This window comes from Cherax quadricarinatus, chromosome 16 (genome assembly GCF_038502225.1).
Source record: "Cherax quadricarinatus isolate ZL_2023a chromosome 16, ASM3850222v1, whole genome shotgun sequence".
Lineage (NCBI taxonomy): Eukaryota > Metazoa > Arthropoda > Malacostraca > Decapoda > Parastacidae > Cherax > Cherax quadricarinatus.
In genome coordinates this window covers 20,883,173-20,890,051 of record NC_091307.1, presented here as the reverse complement: position 1 = coordinate 20,890,051, position 6,879 = coordinate 20,883,173, and positions in this window count along the sequence as shown.

Genomic DNA, 6,879 nt, shown 5'->3' with positions numbered 1-6,879 from the left:
GAGTGGGAACATTTGGCGTAGAGTGGGAACATTTGGCGTAGAGTGGGAACATTTGGCGTAGAGTGGGAACATTTGGCGTAGAGTGGGAACATTTGGCGTAGAGTGGGAACATTTGGCGTAGAGTGGGAACATTTGGCGTAGTGGGAATATTTGGCGTAGAGTGGGAACATTTGGCGTAGAGTGGGAACATTTGGCGTAGAGTGGGAACATTTGGCGTAGAGTGGGAACATTTGGTGTAGAGTGGGAGCATTTGGCGTAGAGTGGGAACATTTGGCGTAGAGTGGGAACATTTGGCGTAGAGTGGGAGCATTTGGCGTAGAGTGGGAACATTTGGCGTAGAGTGGGAACATTTGGCGTAGAGTGGGAACATTTGGCGCAGTGGGAATATTTGGCGTAGAGTGGGAACATTTGGCGTAGAGTGGGAACATTTGGCGTAGAGTGGGAACATTTGGCGTAGAGTGGGAACATTTGGCGTAGAGTGGGAACATTTGGCGTAGAGTGGGAACATTTCGCGTAGAGTGGGAACATTTGGCGTAGTGGGAATATTTGGCGTAGAGTGGGAACATTTGGCGTAGAGTGGGAACATTTGGCGTAGAGTGGGAACATTTGGCGTAGAGTGGGAATATTTGGCGTAGAGTGGGGACATTTGGCGTAGAGTGGGAATATTTGGCGTAGAGTGGGAACATTTGGCGTAGAGTGGAACATTTGGCGTAGAGTGGGAACATTTGGCGTAGAGTGGGAACATTTGGCGTAGGGTGGGAACATTTGGCGTAGAGTGGGAACATTTGGCGTAGAGTGGGAGCATTTGGCGTAGAGTGGGAGCATTTGGCGTAGAGTGGGAGCATTTGGCGTAGAGTGGGAGCATTTGGCGTAGAGTGGGAACATTTGGTGTATAGCAGGAACATTTGGCGTAGAGTGGGAACATTTGGCGTAGAGTGGGAGCATTTGGCGTAGAGTGGGAACATTTGGCGTAGAGTGGGAACATTTGGCGTAGAGTGGGAACATTTGGCGTAGAGTTGGAACATTTGGCGTAGAGTGGGAACATTTGGTGTAGAGTGGGAGCATTTGGAGTAGAGTGGGAACATTTGGCGTAGAGTGGGAACATTTGGCGTAGAGTGGGAACATTTGGCGTAGAGTGGGAACATTTGGTGTAGAGCGGGAACATTTGGCGTTGAGTGGGAGCATTTGGCGTAGAGTGGGAGCATTTGGCGTAGAGTGGGAACATTTGGCGTAGAGTGGGAACATTTGGCGTAGAGTGGGAACATTTGGCGTAGAGTGGGAACATTTGGCGTAGAGTGGGAACATTTGGCGTAGAGTGGGAACATTTGGCGTAGAGTGGGAACATTTGGCGTAGTGGGAACATTTGGCGTAGAGTGGGAACATTTGGCGTAGAGTGGGAACATTTGGCGTAGAGTAGGAACACTTGGCGTAGAGTGGGAACATTTGGCGTAGAGTGGGAACATTTGGCGTAAAGTGGGAACATTTGGCGTAGAGTGGGAACATTTGGCGTAGAGTGGGAACATTTGGCGTAGTGGGAACATTTGGCGTAGAGTGGGAACATTTGGCTTAGAGTGGGAACATTTGGCGTAGAGTGGGAACATTTGGCGTAGAGTGGGAACATTTGGCGTAGAGTGGGAACATTTGGCGTAGAGTGGGAACATTTGGCGTAGAGTGGGAACATTTGGCGTAGAGTGGGAACATTTGGCGTAGAATGAGAACATTTGGCGTAGAGTGGGAACATTTGGCGTAGAGTGGGAACATTTGGTGTAGAGCGGGAACATTTGGCGTAGAGTGGGAACATTTGGCGTAGAGTGGGAGCATTTGGCGTAGAGTGGGAACATTTGGTGTAGAGCGGGAACATTTGGCGTAGAGTGGGAGCATTTGGCGTAGAGTTTACCTGGAGTTTACCTGGAGAGAGTTCCGGGGGTCAACGCCCCCGCGGCCCGGTCTGAGACCAGGCCTCCTGGTGGATCAGAGCCTGATCAACCAGGCTGTTGCTGCTGGCTGCACGCAAACCAACATACGAGCCACAGCCCGGCTGATCCGGAACTGACTTTAGGTGCTTGTCCAGTGCCAGCTTGAAGACTGCCAGGGGTCTGTTGGTAATCCCCCTTATGTGTGCTGGGAGGCAGTTGAACAGTCTCGGGCCCCTGACACTTATTGTATGGTCTCTTAACGTGCTAGTGACACCCCTGCTTTTCATTGGGGGGATGGTGCATCGTCTGCCAAGTCTTTTGCTTTCGTAGTGGGTGATTTTCGTGTGCAAGTTCGGTACTAGTCCCTCTAGGATTTTCCAGGTGTATATAATCATGTATCTCTCCCTCCTGCGTTCCAGGGAATACAGGTTTAGGAACCTCAAGCGCTCCCAATAATTGAGGTGTTTTATCTCCGTTATGCGCGCCGTGAAAGTTCTCTGTACATTTTCTAGGTCGGCAATTTCACCTGCCTTGAAAGGTGCTGTTAGTGTGCAGCAATATTCCAGCCTAGATAGAACAAGTGACCTGAAGAGTGTCATCATGGGCTTGGCCTCCCTAGTTTTGAGTGGGAACATTTGGTGTAGAGCGGGAACATTTGGCGTAGATTGGGAGCATTTGGCGTAGAGTGGGAACATTTGGTGTAGAGCGGGAACATTTGGCGTAGAGTGGGAGCATTTGGCGTAGAGTGGGAGCATTTGGCGTAGAGTGGGAGCATTTGGCGTAGAGTAGGAACATTTGGTGTAGAGTGGGAGCATTTGGCGTAGAGTGGGAACATTTGGCGTAGAGTGGGAACATTTGGCGTAGAGTGGGAGCATTTGGCGTAGAGCGGGAACATTTGGCGTAGAGTGGGAGCATTTGGCGTAGAGTGGGAACATTTGGCGTAGAGTGGGAGCATTTGGCGTAGAGTGGGAACATTTGGTGTAGAGCGGGAACATTTGGCGTAGAGTGGGAGCATTTGGCGTAGAGTGGGAGCATTTGGCGTAGAGTGGGAAAATTTGGCGTAGAGTGGGAACATTTGGCGTAGAGTGGGAACATTTGGCGTAGAGTGGGAACATTTGGCGTAGAGTGGGAACATTTGGTGTAGAGCGGGAACATTTGGCGTAGAGTGGGAGCATTTGGCGTAGAGTGGGAGCATTTGGCGTAGAGCGGGAACTTTTGGCGTAGAGTGGGAACATTTGGCGTAGTAAGGAACATTTCGAGTTACGTGGGAACATATGGCATTCTGTAAGAATATTTGGCTTTACTTAGGAACACGTGGTGTTGCACTGGAGCATTTGATGTTGCCTGTAAATATAGCTGTTGCGTAGAAACATTTGCCGTTGCGGGAGAACATTTTGTTCTTTTGTGGGAATATTTTCTGTTTCGTGGAAACATTTAATGCTTCTAGGGAACATTCTGAGTTTCGGGGGAACATTTCGTATTTCGGAGGAGCATCTGTTCTTTCGTGGGAGCATTTTGTGTTTCGTGTGAACATTTGGCGTTTCATGGGAATATTTTTTTCTCTTGGGAACATTTCGTGTTTCGTGAAACATCTACGTATTATGGGGACATTTCTGCGTATCTTGGAAACATTTGTTTTTCAAGGGTACAGTTTAGTGGCACATATATATATTTGTTATTTTTAAATGCATTTATAGTTTCTTGGGCAAATTATATAATTCGTGCACAGCAACTGCAAATTTTCCTTGAGGAAGTGCGTGAAAAGTTACGAATATTTGTGTTGTTTAATGTAGAGTTATACCAATAGGCTCATCCCTACAATATAATGTGTATATACACTGAGTAAAATACACCTCTCCGTGTATATACACAGGGAGATATACTCCTCTTGACTGTAGATGAATGGTTCAGAGAACCGACACGTTGATAAATTAGACACATGTGCAACTCTTTGGTATCTTTATTGAGGAAACGTTTCGCCACACAGTGGCTTCATCAGTCCATACAAAGGAGAATCGTGAAGAACAGGAGAAGAATGAGGTAATCAGTCCCTCAACCTTGAGTCGATGTGGTCAGTCCATCAATCTTGAATAGAATAGAGCATATGTGCCGAGAAGTAGCTTATATAGTGTTGGCAGGAGAGGTGCAGCAGTCGTAGGTGGTGTCACATTTGTTCAATGTGGAAGTAGGTCGTGCCCAAGGGTTAGGCAAGCGAAGAATTCCCAAGTATTAAGATCCCAAGAAGTTGCAGTGTCTGACAGGATTGTAGATGAATGGTTCACAGAACCGACACGTTGATAAATTAGACACATGTGCTGTATTCTATTCAAGATTGATGGACTGACCACCTCGACTCAAGGCTGAGGGACTGATTACCTCATTCTTCTCCTGTTCTTCACGATTCTCCTTTGTATGGACTGAAGAAGCCACTGTGTGGCGAAACGTTTCCTCAATAAAGATACCCAAGAGTTGCACATGTGTCTAATTTATCACTGCTCCTGATATATATACACCGTTAATATTTCTGTTTTTCATGCTTTATTCACTAACACTCAGTGTTTACATTAATGTGACCAAAGTGACATCTTCAGAATTTTACCAGAAATATGCATACTCTCCGCGTTAGATATGTTAACGTTCATGTGTGGTCACCTATTTTTACTCACCTAACTGTGGTTACAGTGGTCATAGAAGCCATCTTAATCACCAGTGGAAGCCCTATCTATAATGCGTAGGAGTCCTCTCAATCACCAGCAGAATCTCTCTCCATCATCTCCCCCCAGACTCAACAATACCGCCACCACTCTGAGAAAGATGATTCGACACTCCGAATCCCTTCAAGGATGAAGAGAGGAGAATGAATGATACCTTGATACCGGCGAGGAACTCTTGATCCAAGAAATTTTAATTATCCTATCCTTACCTGGATCAAATCTGAGTATCTCCTATTCCACCTAATGAAGTTTACGCGTGTATATACGTATGCATACACACACACACAATGCGGCTACTTGCGTATACGCATGAGATACCAGACTCACATCACAGCTCAAGGTATAACAGCCCTCATTCGACACCCGTCAATGGAAAATGCCAGATAATCGACGCACGGTAGTTCGTACACGTTGCCACAGTCGCTGGGAAGTGTCTTCGAGCAGGGTGGGTCATCAGTCATTCTGATTACCACCAGCCAACCAGGTCCTTCCTTCCCCCAGCACTAATGAGCCACAAATTAAGTATTTTTTTTTTTTTGTCAGTCAACATATTCCAAATTGTGGCTGCTTATTTCTTGATGTAATTTTGCAATTTTCTTTTTTATTTATATGTTTTTATAATGACAAATAAGTTTTGTCCATTCCTCTAAACTGCAGCGATTTTTTCTAAATACAGGATTAAGAGTTGAACTCAACAACAATGGATAAATATCCTCAGTTCAACACAAAATTTGAACATTGGGACATTCAGCTGGAAACATTTCGATCATGGGGCCTCTAATGGAAACGTTTCGGTCCGAGGACCGAAACGTGCTTGAAATTTGTGTCTTTCTTCCACCTATTCTGGGTATTTCATACATTTTTTACCGATTCTAATGCAACTGTATAAGAGTTTTTTCTGTAAATGCTTCGATTCGTATCTTTCAAATTATTAAAAGAAATTGTAAGAAAAAACGATTTATTTTGAACGATTAAAGGACAAAAATACAATGGTTGTTAAAACAATATTGTTAAAGAATGTAATTATTTGTGCTAATTAATAGGAGAGAAAATTTTTTTTTCTGAATAAAAGAAGGGAATATATATATATATATATATATATATATATATATATATATATATATATATATATATATATATATATATATATATATATATATATATATGTATATATATATGTATATATTTCGAACGAACTTTAATGAGAGATTCAAAACTCTTATCTCTTCAAGGTAGATGGTACCTTGATGTTGGTGAAGGGCTCTTGGTCCAGGGAATTGGAGATACCTTTCATGAGGTGTATCAAGACTGAATGCCACCCATTCCCCAATCAACTCTTATCCATCCCAGTCAATTTGTAGCCAAAAGAATCAACCTTTATTTATCCCAATCAATTTTTAGCCAACCCAATCAACCCTCGTCAATCTCAGTCAATTTTTGTCCAACCCAATTAACTCTTATCCACTCCAATCAATTTTTAACTAACCCAATCAACCCTTGTTTATCCCAATCATTTTTAGCTAACCCAATCAACCCTTATCCACCCCAATCAAATTTTAGCAACCCAATTAACCCTTATCCGCCCCAATCAGTTTTATGCCAACCCAATCAACCCTTATTTATCCCAAGCCAATCTTATCCAACCCAATCAATCCTTATTCACCCCAGTCAGTTTCTACCCACCGCAATCAACAATTATCCTCATGCAAAGAAATCATCAGACCCTTCACGAGAGTTGGGCATCTATCGGCACATCTACTCTTTTTTTGCTTTTTATGGGTTAGTAGTCCACAACTCATCCTCACACAATATAAAAATCCTCAGGTTTTTTTTTCTAATCCTCCTCGAGTTCACTTACCATTTATTTTCTTTCTTTTTATTTTTACCCGCGACTTCAGTTTTCCCAAAAATAAATAAGCACAAAATTTTCAATTCCGTTCACTAGGTGTTTTATCGTCCACTTGTTTAAGTCGAGGAAAATAAAGAAAATGGTCGAGGGTTGTAGTGAGGACGTTGTTCCTTTGATGGTCTTGATGTTAGCTTCAGTGTTAGCTTCAATGTTAGCTTCAGTGTTAGCTTCAGTGTTAGCTTCAATGTTAGCTTCAGTGTTAGCTTCAGTGTTAGCTTCAATGTTAGCTTCAGTGTTAGCTTCAATGTTAGCTTCAGTGTTAGCTTCAGTGTTAGCTTCAATGTTAGCTTCAGTGTTAGCTTCAGTGTTAGCTTCAATGTTAGCTTCAGTGTTAGCTTCA